General features: G+C 40.1%; 8 non-coding genes across 8 annotated transcripts; all 8 read left to right on the top strand.

Moving 5' to 3' along the window:
* The first annotated feature begins 1600 nt into the window (after nt 1-1600).
* Nucleotides 1601-1695, top strand: TRNAI-UAU (transfer RNA isoleucine (anticodon UAU)). The gene is made up of 2 exons: nt 1601-1638; nt 1660-1695. It is a non-coding gene; the product is annotated as a tRNA-Ile (tRNA).
* A 2308-nt stretch (nt 1696-4003) lies between these two features.
* On the top strand, nt 4004-4098 carry TRNAI-UAU (transfer RNA isoleucine (anticodon UAU)). Its single transcript has 2 exons — nt 4004-4041; nt 4063-4098. It is a non-coding gene; the product is annotated as a tRNA-Ile (tRNA).
* Nucleotides 4099-6407: 2309 nt separating this feature from the next.
* Nucleotides 6408-6502, top strand: TRNAI-UAU (transfer RNA isoleucine (anticodon UAU)). The gene is made up of 2 exons: nt 6408-6445; nt 6467-6502. It is a non-coding gene; the product is annotated as a tRNA-Ile (tRNA).
* A 2308-nt stretch (nt 6503-8810) lies between these two features.
* TRNAI-UAU (transfer RNA isoleucine (anticodon UAU)) lies at nt 8811-8905 on the top strand. Its single transcript has 2 exons — nt 8811-8848; nt 8870-8905. It is a non-coding gene; the product is annotated as a tRNA-Ile (tRNA).
* Nucleotides 8906-11202: 2297 nt separating this feature from the next.
* Nucleotides 11203-11297, top strand: TRNAI-UAU (transfer RNA isoleucine (anticodon UAU)). Its single transcript has 2 exons — nt 11203-11240; nt 11262-11297. It is a non-coding gene; the product is annotated as a tRNA-Ile (tRNA).
* Nucleotides 11298-13606: 2309 nt separating this feature from the next.
* Nucleotides 13607-13701, top strand: TRNAI-UAU (transfer RNA isoleucine (anticodon UAU)). Its single transcript has 2 exons — nt 13607-13644; nt 13666-13701. It is a non-coding gene; the product is annotated as a tRNA-Ile (tRNA).
* Nucleotides 13702-16010: 2309 nt separating this feature from the next.
* TRNAI-UAU (transfer RNA isoleucine (anticodon UAU)) lies at nt 16011-16105 on the top strand. The gene is made up of 2 exons: nt 16011-16048; nt 16070-16105. It is a non-coding gene; the product is annotated as a tRNA-Ile (tRNA).
* Nucleotides 16106-18414: 2309 nt separating this feature from the next.
* TRNAI-UAU (transfer RNA isoleucine (anticodon UAU)) lies at nt 18415-18509 on the top strand. Its single transcript has 2 exons — nt 18415-18452; nt 18474-18509. It is a non-coding gene; the product is annotated as a tRNA-Ile (tRNA).
* The last annotated feature ends 762 nt before the right edge of the window (nt 18510-19271 follow it).

Genomic DNA, 19271 nt, shown 5'->3' with positions numbered 1-19271 from the left:
GCATGAGAAAAGGAAGTTTATGGTGAGTGGTGGCTGGGGTTTTGAGGATTCACCTCATTTTCCTGAGAGCCGAGGTATCTGGGAGCTATAGTGTTTTGAGAGGAAAGAAATTAAAATCTCCAAGGTGCCACTGCTCGAGCCCTATAACGCTCGTTATGTGGAAGCAGATTGAGCAGAAAGAGAGGTCAGATACTCGCTCAACCTTTCCAAGGGACGGTAAACATTGAGTTATTATCTGGTTTTGCCTAGCAGGGTGAGAACAGCGTTTGTCAGGCGTTTGTCAGGCAATCGGAAGGGGAGACGAATGAGTCGTAGTTCTCTGGTATTATTCAAGTCTTCTTGCTAAGATAAAAGTAGAAAAGGGAACGTTGACAATAAGCAAGCTTAAAACGAGGTGTGATTCCTAGGTGAAATAACTTGAAAAGAGTTAAGATTTAAAAGATAAACAGAAGACCCTGATGAGGATTGAACTCGTGTCCCCTGGTTCCAAAAAATTAGTGCTTTGCCACTGAGCTACAAAGCCAGACGGTTTCCGATCTCAGAGTGCCATATGTAGTCTTAAGGCAGAATGTGGCCAGCTGTGACTTTCAGAGTATGAGTGGAAGCCTATGTACTTATGAATGTCAACATATAGGCACAAATTAAACTACATTCTTAAGGCACTTTTCTTGGAAGGTGGCAAAACTCTATATTCTTAGGAGAATATTAAAGTACTCACATTACTCAGGATATGGATATCAGTAGTTAGTATCTCTGCAATCTGAGACATTTACAGGAAACTGCTCATCAGAAGGGATATGTCAGTGCAGGGCAGACATAAATAAATGGCTCTTCAAACAGCTGACACTTTAGTAGTAAGAGCTGCTTTCTATTCCTTCCAGATATCCAAACTAAGTAGAAGGCCATGCTTGAAGGAAAGACATTCTTCTGGGCTCTCCATGAAAGACTAACTTTCTAATAAACACAAAACCCTCTATTTTATTTAATGTATTTGCTACAATGGATTAGCCAGATGGGATCATCTAACGATTTCTGGATGTGTCTCGAAAGAGAGCGTAATTATACTGGGAGCAGTGCTGACCTTCAAAAACCAACATGATCGGACTTTGACGATGGTGGGATTTGTATCCACACATGCAGAGCACACTGTATGGGCAGTCCGCCACCTTAACCACTCACCCACTTCATCCACCCTGTAACATGATTTAAAGCATTTGTACACACGAGGTACTCTGTTGACACTAGTCTGTAGCTAAAATGAAAACAGTTGAAGTAAGATATCCAACTACCCACCTTCCCCCAACTTGGGTCCAACATATCATTTTCTGGCTAAATTCCTCCTTTGTGCTTATGAGACATAACAATTAGATTCCCCTAGACTTTGTCGGAACTGACAAGATATAATTGAATGTGGTTTTCAAAAGACTGAATTTTATGTTACAGGACAATTATAGAATCTTTTCCGGTTCCACTGTAATTGTAGTAATCAGGGTAACATGTTTGCATGTGAGCTGATCTTGCATACGGTATGTTGATGACGATCCTGTCGTCTACTAAGTCACCTCTAGGTGGCGCAGTTGGACTCATGGTGTATGTGTGAGCTCCAGTGGCGCAATCGGTTAGCGCGCGGTACTTATACAGCAGTACTTGCACTGAGCCATGCCGAGGTTGTGAGTTCGAGCCTCACCTGGAGCAACAGCATTAACTTTTTTAAATCATTTCAATGAAAGGAAAAATTAAACTCAGATTAAAGATGGCGCTTGCTAAAGATTATTCACTTCTATTCAGAATCTTCCTGTCTAACTCCTCCGGGTCCCTAGGATCACATCACCTTCGGGACGATTCGTTTCACTGCATTATGATGTGCTGACTTGTGAACTATGCATTCACATCAGTGTATTCAAAAAGAAATTTGCTAAATAACAAGAATAATAAAAACAGTATAGTCGCATGAATAGCCATAAATTGAAGAGCTGCAAAAAATGTTGATCAACCAAATTGAATAAAATATAACTCATATAAATGGCAAAAGGATAGCATCATCACACAAAGGCCTTAGCCAAATATGCTATTCCTCTAAAGTAGATTGTACCTCTTGTGTGCTGTGATTGTTCCTCCAATACAAAATTCATTTTTAATTTGTCTGCAATTTTGAAAAATAATGCCTGCTAGAAGTCAACTTTTTAAAATGATTTCATTCATGACACGTATTTCTCTAACCTGTGATTGTGGTCCATGCTCAATTTCTCTTTTCCTCATCCCCATCCTGATTCTACTTCTTGAGACACCAGGTTCACTTCTTTATCCATCCCAACCAATCAAGGTCACCAAATCTATCAAACAAGTCTGCCTGCATTCACTTTCACTTTAAGTACAAGATAAGTTGTATCATTTGAACAGAGAGCATGAGAAAAGGAAGTTTATGGTGAGTGGTGGCTGGGGTTTTGAGGATTCACCTCATTTTCCTGAGAGCCGAGGTATCTGGGAGCTATAGTGTTTTGAGAGGAAATAAATTAAAATCTCCAAGGTGCCACTGCTCGAGCCCTATAACGCTCGTTATGTGGAAGCAGATTGAGCAGAAAGAGAGGTCAGATACTCGCTCAACCTTTCCAAGGGACGGTAAACATTGAGTTATTATCTGGTTTTGCCTAGCAGGGTGAGAACAGCGTTTGTCAGGCGTTTGTCAGGCAATGGAAGGGGAGACGAATGAGTCGTAGTTCTCTGGTATTATTCAAGTCTTCTTGCTAAGATAAAAGCAGAAAAGGGAACGTTGACAATAAGCAAGCTCAAAACGAGGTGTGATTCCTAGGTGAAATAACTTGAAAAGAGTTAAGATTTAAAAGATAAACAGAAGATCCTGATGAGGATTGAACTCGTGTCCCCTGGTTCCAAAAAATCCGTGCTTTGCCACCGAGCTACAAAGCCGGAGGTTTTCCATATCTCAGAGTGCCATATGTAGTCTTAAGGCAGAATGTGGCCAGCTGTGAGTTTCAGAGTATGAGTGGAAACCTATGTACTTATGAATGTCAACATATAGGCACACATTAAACTACATTCTTAAGGCACTTTTCGTGGAAGGTGGCAAAACTCTATATTCTTAGGAGAATATTAAAGTACTCACATTACTCAGGATATGGATATCAGTAGTTAGTATCTCTGCAATCTGAGACATTTACAGGAAACTACTCATCAGAAGGGATATGTCAGTGCAGGGCAGACATAAATAAATGGCTCTTCAAACAGCTGACACTTTAGTAGTAAGAGCTGCTTTCTATTCCTTCCAGATATCCAAACTAAGTAGAAGGCCATGCTTGAAGGAAAGACATTCTTCTGGGCTCTCCATGAAAGACTAACTTTCTAATAAACACAACACCCTCTATTTTATTTAATGTATTTGCTACAATGGATTAGCCAGATGGGATCATCTAACGATTTCTGGATGTGTCTCGAAAGAGAGCGTAATTATACTGGGAGCAGTGCTGACCTTCAAAAACCAACATGATCGGACTTTGACGATGGTGGGATTTGTATCCACACATGCAGAGCACACTGTATGGGCAGTCCGCCACCTTAACCACTCACCCACTTCATCCACCCTGGAACAGGATTTAAAGCATTTGTACACACGAGGTACTCTGTTGACACTAGTCTGTAGCTAAAATGAAAACAGTTGAAGTAAGATATCCAACTACCCACCTTCCCCCAACTTGGGTCCAACATATCATTTTCTGGCTAAATTCCTACTTTGTGCTTATGAGACATAACAATTAGATTCCCCTAGACTTTGTCGGAACTGACGAGATATAATTGAATGTGGTTTTCAAAAGACTGAATTTTATGTTACAGGACAATTATAGAATCTTTTCCGGTTCCACTGTAATTGTAGTAATCAGGGTAACATGTTTGCATGTGAGCTGATCTTGCATACGGTATGTTGATGACGATCCTGTCGTCTACTAAGTCACCTCTAGGTGGCGCAGTTGGACTCATGGTGTATGTGTGAGCTCCAGTGGCGCAATCGGTTAGCGCGCGGTACTTATACAGCAGTACTTGCACTGAGCCATGCCGAGGTTGTGAGTTTGAGCCTCACCTGGAGCAACTGCATTATCTTTTTTAAATCATTTCAATGAAAGGAAAAATTAAACTCAGATTAAAGATGGCGCTTGCTAAAGATTATTTACTTCTATTCAGAATCTTCCTGTCTAACTCCTCCGGGTCCCTAGGATCACATCGCCTTCGGGACGATTCGTTTCACTGCATTATGATGTGCTGACTTGTGAACTATGCATTCACATCAGTGTATTCAAAAAGAAATTTGCTAAATAACAAGAATAATAAAAACAGTATAGTCGCATGAATAGCCATAAATTGAAGAGCTGCAAAAAATGTTGATCAACCAAATTGAATAAAATATAACTCATATAAATGGCAAAAGGATAGCATCATCACACAAAGGCCTTAGCCAAATATGCTATTCCTCTAAAGTAGATTGTACCTCTTGTGTGCTGTGATTGTTCCTCCAATACAAAATTCATTTTTAATTTGTCTGCAATTTTGAAAAATAATGCCTGCTAGAAGTCAACTTTTTAAAATGATTTCATTCATGACACGTATTTCTCTAACCTGTGATTGTGGTCCATGCTCAATTTCTCTTTTCCTCATCCCCATCCTGATTCTACTTCTTGAGACACCAGGTTCACTTCTTTATCCACCCCAACCAATCAAGGTCACCAAATCTATCAAACAAGTCTGCCTGCATTCACTTTCACTTAAAGTACAAGATAAGTTGTATCATTTGAACAGAGAGCATGAGAAAAGGAAGTTTATGGTGAGTGGTGGCTGGGGTTTTGAGGATTCACCTCATTTTCCTGAGAGCCGAGGTATCTGGGAGCTATAGTGTTTTGAGAGGAAAGAAATTAAAATCTCCAAGGTGCCACTGCTCGAGCCCTATAACGCTCGTTATGTGGAAGCAGATTGAGCAGAAAGAGAGGTCAGATACTCGCTCAACCTTTCCAAGGGACGGTAAACATTGAGTTATTATCTGGTTTTGCCTAGCAGGGTGAGAACAGCGTTTGTCAGGCGTTTGTCAGGCAATCGGAAGGGGAGACGAATGAGTCGTAGTTCTCTGGTATTATTCAAGTCTTCTTGCTAAGATAAAAGCAGAAAAGGGAACGTTGACAATAAGCAAGCTTAAAACGAGGTGTGGTTCCTAGGTGAAATAACTTGAAAAGAGTTAAGATTTAAAAGATAAACAGAAGATCCTGATGAGGATTGAACTCGTGTCCCCTGGTTCCAAAAAATCCGTGCTTTGCCACTGAGCTACAAAGCCGGAGGATTTCCATATCTCAGAGTGCCATATGTAGTCTTAAGGCAGAATGTGGCCAGCTGTGAGTTTCAGAGTATGAGTGGAAACCTATGTACTTATGAATGTCAACATATAGGCACACATTAAACTACATTCTTAAGGCACTTTTCGTGGAAGGTGGCAAAACTCTATATTCTTAGGAGAATATTAAAGAACTCACATTACTCAGGATACGGATATCAGTAGTTAGTATCTCTGCAATCTGAGACATTTACAGGAAACTACTCATCAGAAGGGATATGTCAGTGCAGGGCAGACATAAATAAATGGCTCTTCAAACAGCTGACACTTTAGTAGTAAGAGCTGCTTTCTATTCCTTCCAGATATCCAAACTAAGTAGAAGGCCATGCTTGAAGGAAAGACATTCTTCTGGGCTCTCCATGAAAGACTAACTTTCTAATAAACACAACACCCTCTATTTTATTTAATGTATTTGCTACAATGGATTAGCCAGATGGGATCATCTAACGATTTCTGGATGTGTCTCGAAAGAGAGCGTAATTATACTGGGAGCAGTGCTGACCTTCAAAAACCAACATGATCGGACTTTGACGATGGTGGGATTTGTATCCACACATGCAGAGCACACTGTATGGGCAGTCCGCCACCTTAACCACTCACCCACTTCATCCACCCTGTAACAGGATTTAAAGCATTTGTTAACATGAGGTACTCTGTTGACACTAGTCTGTAGCTAAAATTAAAACAGTTGAAGTAAGATATCCAACTACCCACCTTCCCCCAACTTGGGTCCAACATATCATTTTCTGGCTAAATTCCTCCTTTGTGCTTATGAGACATAACAATTAGATTCCTCTAGACTTTGTCGGAACTGACGAGATATAATTGAATGTGGTTTTCAAAAGACTGAATTTTATGTTACAGGACAATTATAGAATCTTTTCCGGTTCCACTGTAATTGTAGTAATCAGGGTAACATGTTTGCATGTGAGCTGATCTTGCATACGGTATGTTGATGACGATCCTGTCGTCTACTAAGTCACCTCTAGGTGGCGCAGTTGGACTCATGGTGTATGTGTGAGCTCCAGTGGCGCAATCGATTAGCGCGCGGTACTTATACAGCAATACTTGCACTGAGCCATGCCGAGGTTGTGAGTTCGAGCCTCACCTCGAGCAACTGCATTATCTTTTTTAAATCATTACACTGAAAGGAAAAATTAAACTCAGATTAAAGATGGCGCTTGCTAAAGATTATTCACTTCTATTCAGAATCTTCCTGTCTGACTCCTCCGGGTCCCTAGGATCACATCACCTTCGGGACGATTCGTTTCACTGCATTATGATGTGCTGACTTGTGAACTATGCATTCACATCAGTGTATTCAAAAAGAAATTTGCTAAATAACAAGAATAATAAAAACAGTATAGTCGCATGAATAGCCATAAATTGAAGAGCTGCAAAAAATGTTGATCAACCAAATTGAATAAAATATAACTCATATAAATGGCAAAAGGATAGCATCATCACACAAAGGCCTTAGCCAAATATGCTATTCCTCTAAAGTAGATTGTACCTCTTGTGTGCTGTGATTGTTCCTCCAATACTAAATTCATTTTTAATTTGTCTGCAATTTTGAAAAATAATGCCTGCTAGAAGTCAACTTTTTAAAATGATTTCATTCATGACACGTATTTCTCTAACCTGTGATTGTGGTCCATGCTCAATTTCTCTTTTCCTCATCCCCATCCTGATTCTACTTCTTGAGACACCAGGTTCACTTCTTTATCCACCCCAACCAATCAAGGTCACCAAATCTATCAAACAAGTCTGCCTGCATTCACTTTCACTTTAAGTACAAGATAAGTTGTATCATTTGAACAGAGAGCATGAGAAAAGGAAGTTTATGGTGAGTGGTGGCTGGGGTTTTGAGGATTCACCTCATTTTCCTGAGAGCCGAGGTATCTGGGAGCTATAGTGTTTTGAGAGGAAAGAAATTAAAATCTCCAAGGTGCCACTGCTCGAGCCCTATAACGCTCGTTATGTGGAAGCAGATTGAGCAGAAAGAGAGGTCAGATACTCGCTCAACCTTTCCAAGGGACGGTAAACATTGAGTTATTATCTGGTTTTGCCTAGCAGGGTGAGAACAGCGTTTGTCAGGCGTTTGTCAGGCAATCGGAAGGGGAGACGAATGAGTCGTAGTTCTCTGGTATTATTCAAGTCTTCTTGCTAAGATAAAAGTAGAAAAGGGAACGTTGACAATAAGCAAGCTTAAAACGAGGTGTGATTCCTAGGTGAAATAACTTGAAAAGAGTTAAGATTTAAAAGATAAACAGAAGACCCTGATGAGGATTGAACTCGTGTCCCCTGGTTCCAAAAAATTAGTGCTTTGCCACTGAGCTACAAAGCCAGACGGTTTCCGATCTCAGAGTGCCATATGTAGTCTTAAGGCAGAATGTGGCCAGCTGTGACTTTCAGAGTATGAGTGGAAGCCTATGTACTTATGAATGTCAACATATAGGCACAAATTAAACTACATTCTTAAGGCACTTTTCTTGGAAGGTGGCAAAACTCTATATTCTTAGGAGAATATTAAAGTACTCACATTACTCAGGATATGGATATCAGTAGTTAGTATCTCTGCAATCTGAGACATTTACAGGAAACTGCTCATCAGAAGGGATATGTCAGTGCAGGGCAGACATAAATAAATGGCTCTTCAAACAGCTGACACTTTAGTAGTAAGAGCTGCTTTCTATTCCTTCCAGATATCCAAACTAAGTAGAAGGCCATGCTTGAAGGAAAGACATTCTTCTGGGCTCTCCATGAAAGACTAACTTTCTAATAAACACAAAACCCTCTATTTTATTTAATGTATTTGCTACAATGGATTAGCCAGATGGGATCATCTAACGATTTCTGGATGTGTCTCGAAAGAGAGCGTAATTATACTGGGAGCAGTGCTGACCTTCAAAAACCAACATGATCGGACTTTGACGATGGTGGGATTTGTATCCACACATGCAGAGCACACTGTATGGGCAGTCCGCCACCTTAACCACTCACCCACTTCATCCACCCTGTAACATGATTTAAAGCATTTGTACACACGAGGTACTCTGTTGACACTAGTCTGTAGCTAAAATGAAAACAGTTGAAGTAAGATATCCAACTACCCACCTTCCCCCAACTTGGGTCCAACATATCATTTTCTGGCTAAATTCCTCCTTTGTGCTTATGAGACATAACAATTAGATTCCCCTAGACTTTGTCGGAACTGACAAGATATAATTGAATGTGGTTTTCAAAAGACTGAATTTTATGTTACAGGACAATTATAGAATCTTTTCCGGTTCCACTGTAATTGTAGTAATCAGGGTAACATGTTTGCATGTGAGCTGATCTTGCATACGGTATGTTGATGACGATCCTGTCGTCTACTAAGTCACCTCTAGGTGGCGCAGTTGGACTCATGGTGTATGTGTGAGCTCCAGTGGCGCAATCGGTTAGCGCGCGGTACTTATACAGCAGTACTTGCACTGAGCCATGCCGAGGTTGTGAGTTCGAGCCTCACCTGGAGCAACAGCATTAACTTTTTTAAATCATTTCAATGAAAGGAAAAATTAAACTCAGATTAAAGATGGCGCTTGCTAAAGATTATTCACTTCTATTCAGAATCTTCCTGTCTAACTCCTCCGGGTCCCTAGGATCACATCACCTTCGGGACGATTCGTTTCACTGCATTATGATGTGCTGACTTGTGAACTATGCATTCACATCAGTGTATTCAAAAATAAATTTGCTAAATAACAAGAATAATAAAAACAGTATAGTCGCATGAATAGCCATAAATTGAAGAGCTGCAAAAAATGTTGATCAACCAAATTGAATAAAATATAACTCATATAAATGGCAAAAGGATAGCATCATCACACAAAGGCCTTAGCCAAATATGCTATTCCTCTAAAGTAGATTGTACCTCTTGTGTGCTGTGATTGTTCCTCCAATACAAAATTCATTTTTAATTTGTCTGCAATTTTGAAAAATAATGCCTGCTAGAAGTCAACTTTTTAAAATGATTTCATTCATGACACGTATTTCTCTAACCTGTGATTGTGGTCCCTGCTCAATTTCTCTTTTCCTCATCCCCATCCTGATTCTACTTCTTGAGACACCAGGTTCACTTCTTTATCCATCCCAACCAATCAAGGTCACCAAATCTATCAAACAAGTCTGCCTGCATTCACTTTCACTTTAAGTACAAGATAAGTTGTATCATTTGAACAGAGAGCATGAGAAAAGGAAGTTTATGGTGAGTGGTGGCTGGGGTTTTGAGGATTCACCTCATTTTCCTGAGAGCCGAGGTATCTGGGAGCTATAGTGTTTTGAGAGGAAAGAAATTAAAATCTCCAAGGTGCCACTGCTCGAGCCCTATAACGCTCGTTATGTGGAAGCAGATTGAGCAGAAAGAGAGGTCAGATACTCGCTCAACCTTTCCAAGGGACGGTAAACATTGAGTTATTATCTGGTTTTGCCTTGCAGGGTGAGAACAGCGTTTGTCAGGCAATCGGAAGGGGAGACGAATGAGTCGTAGTTCTCTGGTATTATTCAAGTCTTCTTGTTAAGATAAAAGCAGAAAAGGGAACGTTGACAATAAGCAAGCTTAAAACGAGGTGTGATTCCTAGGTGAAATAACTTGAAAAGAGTTAAGATTTAAAAGATAAACAGAAGACCCTGATGAGGATTGAACTCGTGTCCCCTGGTTCCAAAAAATTAGTGCTTTGCCACTGAGCTACAAAGCCAGACGGTTTCCGATCTCAGAGTGCCATATGTAGTCTTAAGGCAGAATGTGGCCAGCTGTGACTTTCAGAGTATGAGTGGAAGCCTATGTACTTATGAATGTCAACATATAGGCACAAATTAAACTACATTCTTAAGGCACTTTTCTTGGAAGGTGGCAAAACTCTATATTCTTAGGAGAATATTAAAGTACTCACATTACTCAGGATATGGATATCAGTAGTTAGTATCTCTGCAATCTGAGACATTTACAGGAAACTGCTCATCAGAAGGGATATGTCAGTGCAGGGCAGACATAAATAAATGGCTCTTCAAACAGCTGACACTTTAGTAGTAAGAGCTGCTTTCTATTCCTTCCAGATATCCAAACTAAGTAGAAGGCCATGCTTGAAGGAAAGACATTCTTCTGGGCTCTCCATGAAAGACTAACTTTCTAATAAACACAACACCCTCTATTTTATTTAATGTATTTGCTACAATGGATTAGCCAGATGGGATCATCTAACGATTTCTGGATGTGTCTCGAAAGAGAGCGTAATTATACTGGGAGCAGTGCTGACCTTCAAAAACCAACATGATCGGACTTTGACGATGGTGGGATTTGTATCCACACATGCAGAGCACACTGTATGGGCAGTCCGCCACCTTAACCACTCACCCACTTCATCCACCCTGTAACATGATTTAAAGCATTTGTACACACGAGGTACTCTGTTGACACTAGTCTGTAGCTAAAATGAAAACAGTTGAAGTAAGATATCCAACTACCCACCTTCCCCCAACTTGGGTCCAACATATCATTTTCTGGCTAAATTCCTCCTTTGTGCTTATGAGACATAACAATTAGATTCCCCTAGACTTTGTCGGAACTGACGAGATATAATTGAATGTGGTTTTCAAAAGACTGAATTTTATGTTACAGGACAATTATAGAATCTTTTCCGGTTCCACTGTAATTGTAGTAATCAGGGTAACATGTTTGCATGTGAGCTGATCTTGCATACGGTATGTTGATGACGATCCTGTCGTCTACTAAGTCACCTCTAGGTGGCGCAGTTGGACTCATGGTGTATGTGTGAGCTCCAGTGGCGCAATCGGATAGCGCGCGGTACTTATACAGCAGTACTTGCACTGAGCCATGCCGAGGTTGTGAGTTCGAGCCTCACCTGGAGCAACTGCATTAACTTTTTTAAATCATTTCAATGAAAGGAAAAATTAAACTCAGATTAAAGATGGCGCTTGCTAAAGATTATTCACTTCTATTCAGAATCTTCCTGTCTAACTCCTCCGGGTCCCTAGGATCACATCACCTTCGGGACGATTCGTTTCACTGCATTATGATGTGCTGACTTGTGAACTATGCATTCACATCAGTGTATTCAAAAAGAAATTTGCTAAATAACAAGAATAATAAAAACAGTATAGTCGCATGAATAGCCATAAATTGAAGAGCTGCAAAAAATGTTGATCAACCAAATTGAATAAAATATAACTCATATAAATGGCAAAAGGATAGCATCATCACACAAAGGCCTTAGCCAAATATGCTATTCCTCTAAAGTAGATTGTACCTCTTGTGTGCTGTGATTGTTCCTCCAATACAAAATTCATTTTTAATTTGTCTGCAATTTTGAAAAATAATGCCTGCTAGAAGTCAACTTTTTAAAATGATTTCATTCATGACACGTATTTCTCTAACCTGTGATTGTGGTCCATGCTCAATTTCTCTTTTCCTCATCCCCATCCTGATTCTACTTCTTGAGACACCAGGTTCACTTCTTTATCCATCCCAACCAATCAAGGTCACCAAATCTATCAAACAAGTCTGCCTGCATTCACTTTCACTTTAAGTACAAGATAAGTTGTATCATTTGAACAGAGAGCATGAGAAAAGGAAGTTTATGGTGAGTGGTGGCTGGGGTTTTGAGGATTCACCTCATTTTCCTGAGAGCCGAGGTATCTGGGAGCTATAGTGTTTTGAGAGGAAATAAATTAAAATCTCCAAGGTGCCACTGCTCGAGCCCTATAACGCTCGTTATGTGGAAGCAGATTGAGCAGAAAGAGAGGTCAGATACTCGCTCAACCTTTCCAAGGGACGGTAAACATTGAGTTATTATCTGGTTTTGCCTTGCAGGCTGAGAACAGCGTTTGTCAGGCGTTTGTCAGGCAATCGGAAGGGGAGACGAATGAGTCGTAGTTCTCTGGTATTATTCAAGTCTTCTTGCTAAGATAAAAGTAGAAAAGGGAACGTTGACAATAAGCAAGCTTAAAACGAGGTGTGATTCCTAGGTGAAATAACTTGAAAAGAGTTAAGATTTAAAAGATAAACAGAAGATCCTGATGAGGATTGAACTCGTGTCCCCTGGTTCCAAAAAATCCGTGCTTTGCCACCGAGCTACAAAGCCGGAGGGTTTACATATCTCAGAGTGCCATATGTAGTCTTAAGGCAGAATGTGGCCAGCTGTGAGTTTCAGAGTATGAGTGGAAACCTATGTACTTATGAATGTCAACATATAGGCACACATTAAACTACATTCTTAAGGCACTTTTCGTGGAAGGTGGCAAAACTCTATATTCTTAGGAGAATATTAAAGAACTCACATTACTCAGGATATGGATATCAGTAGTTAGTATCTCTGCAATCTGAGACATTTACAGGAAACTACTCATCAGAAGGGATATGTCAGTGCAGGGCAGACATAAATAAATGGCTCTTCAAACAGCTGACACTTTAGTAGTAAGAGCTGCTTTCTATTCCTTCCAGATATCCAAACTAAGTTGAAGGCCATGCTTGAAGGAAAGACATTCTTCTGGGCTCTCCATGAAAGACTAACTTTCTAATAAACACAACACCCTCTATTTTATTTAATGTATTTGCTACAATGGATTAGCCAGATGGGATCATCTAACGATTTCTGGATGTGTCTCGAAAGAGAGCGTAATTATACTGGGAGCAGTGCTGACCTTCAAAAACCAACATGATCGGACTTTGACGATGGTGGGATTTGTATCCACACATGCAGAGCACACTGTATGGGCAGTCCGCCACCTTAACCACTCACCCACTTCATCCACCCTGTAACATGATTTAAAGCATTTGTACACACGAGGTACTCTGTTGACACTAGTCTGTAGCTAAAATGAAAACAGTTGAAGTAAGATATCCAACTACCCACCTTCCCCCAACTTGGGTCCAACATATCATTTTCTGGCTAAATTCCTCCTTTGTGCTTATGAGACATAACAATTAGATTCCCCTAGACTTTGTCGGAACTGACGAGATATAATTGAATGTGGTTTTCAAAAGACTGAATTTTATGTTACAGGACAATTATAGAATCTTTTCCGGTTCCACTGTAATTGTAGTAATCAGGGTAACATGTTTGCATGTGAGCTGATCTTGCATACGGTATGTTGATGACGATCCTGTCGTCTATTAAGTCACCTCTAGGTCACGCAGTTGGACTCATGGTGTATGTGTGAGCTCCAGTGGCGCAATCGATTAGCGCGCGGTACTTATACAGCAATACTTGCACTGAGCCATGCCGAGGTTGTGAGTTCGAGCCTCACCTCGAGCAACTGCATTATCTTTTTTAAATCATTACACTGAAAGGAAAAATTAAACTCAGATTAAAGATGGCGCTTGCTAAAGATTATTCACTTCTATTCAGAATCTTCCTGTCTGACTCCTCCGGGTCCCTAGGATCACATCGCCTTCGGGACGATTCGTTTCACTGCATTATGATGTGCTGACTTGTGAACTATGCATTCACATCAGTGTATTCAAAAAGAAATTTGCTAAATAACAAGAATAATAAAAACAGTATAGTCGCATGAATAGCCATAAATTGAAGAGCTGCAAAAAATGTTGATCAACCAAATTGAATAAAATATAACTCATATAAATGGCAAAAGGATAGCATCATCACACAAAGGCCTTAGCCAAATATGCTATTCCTCTAAAGTAGATTGTACCTCTTGTGTGCTGTGATTGTTCCTCCAATACAAAATTCATTTTTAATTTGTCTGCAATTTTGAAAAATAATGCCTGCTAGAAGTCAACTTTTTAAAATGATTTCATTCATGGCACGTATTTCTCTAACCTGTGATTGTGGTCCATGCTCAATTTCTCTTTTCCTCATCCCCATCCTGATTCTACTTCTTGAGACACCAGGTTCACTTTTTTATCCACCCCAACCAATCAAGGTCACCAAATCTATCAAACAAGTCTGCCTGCATTCACTTTCACTTTAAGTACAAGATAAGTTGTATCATTTGAACAGAGAGCATGAGAAAAGGAAGTTTATGGTGAGTGGTGGCTGGGGTTTTGAGGATTCACCTCATTTTCCTGAGAGCCGAGGTATCTGGGAGCTATAGTGTTTTGAGAGGAAATAAATTAAAATCTCCAAGGTGCCACTGCTCGAGCCCTATAACGCTCGTTATGTGGAAGCAGATTGAGCAGAAAGAGAGGTCAGATACTCGCTCAACCTTTCCAAGGGACGGTAAACATTGAGTTATTATCTGGTTTTGCCTTGCAGGGTGAGAACAGCGTTTGTCAGGCGTTTGTCAGGCAATCGGAAGGGGAGACGAATGAGTCGTAGTTCTCTGGTATTATTCAAGTCTTCTTGCTAAGATAAAAGTAGAAAAGGGAACGTTGACAATAAGCAAGCTTAAAACGAGGTGTGATTCCTAGGTGAAATAACTTGAAAAGAGTTAAGATTTAAAAGATAAACAGAAGATCCTGATGAGGATTGAACTCGTGTCCCCTGGTTCCAAAAAATCCGTGCTTTGCCACTGAGCTACAAAGCCGGAGGATTTCCATATCTCAGAGTGCCATATGTAGTCTTAAGGCAGAATGTGGCCAGCTGTGAGTTTCAGAGTATGAGTGGAAACCTATGTACTTATGAATGTCAACATATAGGCACACATTAAACTACATTCTTAAGGCACTTTTCGTGGAAGGTGGCAAAACTCTATATTCTTAGGAGAATATTAAAGAACTCACATTACTCAGGATATGGATATCAGTAGTTAGTATCTCTGCAATCTGAGACATTTACAGGAAACTACTCATCAGAAGGGATATGTCAGTGCAGGGCAGACATAAATAAATGGCTCTTCAAACAGCTGACACTTTAGTAGTAAGAGCTGCTTTCTATTCCTTCCAGATATCCAAACTAAGTTGAAGGCCATGCTTGAAGGAAAGACATTCTTCTGGGCTCTCCATGAAAGACTAACTTTCTAATAAACACAACACCCTCTATTTTATTTAATGTATTTGCTACAATGGATTAGCCAGATGGGATCATCTAACGATTTCTGGATGTGTCTCGAAAGAGAGCGTAATTATACTGGGAGCAGTGCTGACCTTCAAAAACCAACATGATCGGACTTTGACGATGGTGGGATTTGTATCCACACATGCAGAGCACACTGTATGGGCAGTCCGCCACCTTAACCACTCACCCACTTCATCCACCCTGTAACATGATTTAAAGCATTTGTACACACGAGGTACTCTGTTGACACTAGTCTGTAGCTAAAATGAAAACAGTTGAAGTAAGATATCCAACTACCCACCTTCCCCCAACTTGGGTCCAACATATCATTTTCTGGCTAAATTCCTCCTTTGTGCTTATGAGACATAACAATTAGATTCCCCTAGACTTTGTCGGAACTGACGAGATATAATTGAATGTGGTTTTCAAAAGACTGAATTTTATGTTACAGGACAATTATAGAATCTTTTCCGGTTCCACTGTAATTGTAGTAATCAGGGTAACATGTTTGCATGTGAGCTGATCTTGCATACGGTATGTTGATGACGATCCTGTCGTCTATTAAGTCACCTCTAGGTCACGCAGTTGGACTCATGGTGTATGTGTGAGCTCCAGTGGCGCAATCGATTAGCGCGCGGTACTTATACAGCAATACTTGCACTGAGCCATGCCGAGGTTGTGAGTTCGAGCCTCACCTCGAGCAACTGCATTATTTTTTTTAAATCATTACACTGAAAGGAAAAATTAAACTCAGATTAAAGATGGCGCTTGCTAAAGATTATTCACTTCTATTCAGAATCTTCCTGTCTGACTCCTCCGGGTCCCTAGGATCACATCGCCTTCGGGACGATTCGTTTCACTGCATTATGATGTGCTGACTTGTGAACTATGCATTCACATCAGTGTATTCAAAAATAAATTTGCTAAATAACAAGAATAATAAAAACAGTATAGTCGCATGAATAGCCATAAATTGAAGAGCTGCAAAAAATGTTGATCAACCAAATTGAATAAAATATAACTCATATAAATGGCAAAAGGATAGCATCATCACACAAAGGCCTTAGCCAAATATGCTATTCCTCTAAAGTAGATTGTACCTCTTGTGTGCTGTGATTGTTCCTCCAATACAAAATTCATTTTTAATTTGTCTGCAATTTTGAAAAATAATGCCTGCTAGAAGTCAACTTTTTAAAATAATTTCATTCATGACACGTATTTCTCTAACCTGTGATTGTGGTCCATGCTCAATTTCTCTTTTCCTCATCCCCATCCTGATTCTACTTCTTGAGACACCAGGTTCACTTTTTTATCCACCCCAACCAATCAAGGTCACCAAATCTATCAAACAAGTCTGCCTGCATTCACTTTCACTTTAAGTACAAGATAAGTTGTATCATTTGAACAGAGAGCATGAGAAAAGGAAGTTTATGGTGAGTGGTGGCTGGGGTTTTGAGGATTCACCTCATTTTCCTGAGAGCCGAGGTATCTGGGAGCTATAGTGTTTTGAGAGGAAAGAAATTAAAATCTCCAAGGTGCCACTGCTCGAGCCCTATAACGCTCGTTATGTGGAAGCAGATTGAGCAGAAAGAGAGGTCAGATACTCGCTCAACCTTTCCAAGGGACGGTAAACATTGAGTTATTATCTGGTTTTGCCTAGCAGGGTGAGAACAGCGTTTGTCAGGCGTTTGTCAGGCAATCGGAAGGGGAGACGAATGAGTCGTAGTTCTCTGGTATTATTCAAGTCTTCTTGCTAAGATAAAAGCAGAAAAGGGAACGTTGACAATAAGCAAGCTTAAAACGAGGTGTGATTCCTAGGTGAAATAACTTGAAAAGAGTTAAGATTTAAAAGATAAACAGAAGATCCTGATGAGGATTGAACTCGTGTCCCCTGGTTCCAAAAAATCCGTGCTTTGCCACTGAGCTACAAAGCCGGAGGATTTCCATATCTCAGAGTGCCATATGTAGTCTTAAGGCAGAATGTGGCCAGCTGTGACTTTCAGAGTATGAGTGGAAGCCTATGTACTTATGAATGTCAACATATAGGCACAAATTAAACTACATTCTTAAGGCACTTTTCTTGGAAGGTGGCAAAACTCTATATTCTTAGGAGAATATTAAAGTACTCACATTACTCAGGATATGGATATCAGTAGTTAGTATCTCTGCAATCTGAGACATTTACAGGAAACTGCTCATCAGAAGGGATATGTCAGTGCAGGGCAGACATAAATAAATGGCTCTTCAAACAGCTGACACTTTAGTAGTAAGAGCTGCTTTCTATTCCTTCCAGATATCCAAACTAAGTAGAAGGCCATGCTTGAAGGAAAGACATTCTTCTGGGCTCTCCATGAAAGACTAACTTTCTAATAAACACAACACCCTCTATTTTATTTAATGTATTTGCTACAATGGATTAGCCAGATGGGATCATCTAACGATTTCTGGATGTGTCTCGAAAGAGAGCGTAATTATACTGGGAGCAGTGCTGACCTTCAAAAACCAACATGATCGGACTTTGACGATGGTGGGATTTGTATCCACACATGCAGAGCACACTGTATGGGCAGTCCGCCACCTTAACCACTCACCCACTTCATCCACCCTGTAACATGATTTAAAGCATTTGTACACACGAGGTACTCTGTTGACACTAGTCTGTAGCTAAAATGAAAACAGTTGAAGTAAGATATCCAACTACCCACCTTCCCCCAACTTGGGTCCAACATATCATTTTCTGGCTAAATTCCTCCTTTGTGCTTATGAGACATAACAATTAGATTCCCCTAGACTTTGTCGGAACTGACGAGATATAATTGAATGTGGTTTTCAAAAGACTGAATTTTATGTTACAGGACAATTATAGAATCTTTTCCGGTTCCACTGTAATTGTAGTAATCAGGGTAACATGTTTGCATGTGAGCTGATCTTGCATACGGTATGTTGATGACGATCCTGTCGTCTATTAAGTCACCTCTAGGTCACGCAGTTGGACTCATGATGTATGTGTGAGCTCCAGTGGCGCAATCGATTAGCGCGCGGTACTTATACAGCAATACTTGCACTGAGCCATGCCGAGGTTGTGAGTTCGAGCCTCACCTCGAGCAACTGCATTATCTTTTTTAAATCATTACACTGAAAGGAAAAATTAAACTCAGATTAAAGATGGCGCTTGCTAAAGATTATTCACTTCTATTGAGAATCTTCCTGTCTGACTCCTCCGGGTCCCTAGGATCACATCGCCTTCGGGACGATTCGTTTCACTGCATTATGATGTGCTGACTTGTGAACTATGCATTCACATCAGTGTATTCAAAAAGAAATTTGCTAAATAACAAGAATAATAAAAACAGTATAGTCGCATGAATAGCCATAAATTGAAGAGCTGCAAAAAATGTTGATCAACCAAATTGAATAAAATATTACTCATATAAATGGCAAAAGGATAGCATCATCACACAAAGGCCTTAGCCAAATATGCTATTCCTCTAAAGTAGATTGTACCTCTTGTGTGCTGTGATTGTTCCTCCAATACAAAATTCATTTTTAATTTGTCTGCAATTTTGAAAAATAATGCCTGCTAGAAGTCAACTTTTTAAAATGATTTCATTCATGACACGTATTTCTCTAACCTGTGATTGTGGTCCATGCTCAATTTCTCTTTTCCTCATCCCCATCCTGATTCTACTTCTTGAGACACCAGGTTCACTTCTTTATCCACCCCAACCAATCAAGGTCACCAAATCTATCAAACAAGTCTGCCTGCATTCACTTTCACTTTAAGTACAAGATAAGTTGTATCATTTGAACAGAGAGCATGAGAAAAGGAAGTTTATGGTGAGTGGTGGCTGGGGTTTTGAGGATTCACC

This window comes from Pleurodeles waltl, chromosome 6 (assembly GCF_031143425.1).
Source record: "Pleurodeles waltl isolate 20211129_DDA chromosome 6, aPleWal1.hap1.20221129, whole genome shotgun sequence".
NCBI classification, from domain to species: Eukaryota; Metazoa; Chordata; class Amphibia; order Caudata; family Salamandridae; genus Pleurodeles; species Pleurodeles waltl.
This window is presented reverse-complemented; position numbering and strand designations above follow the sequence as displayed.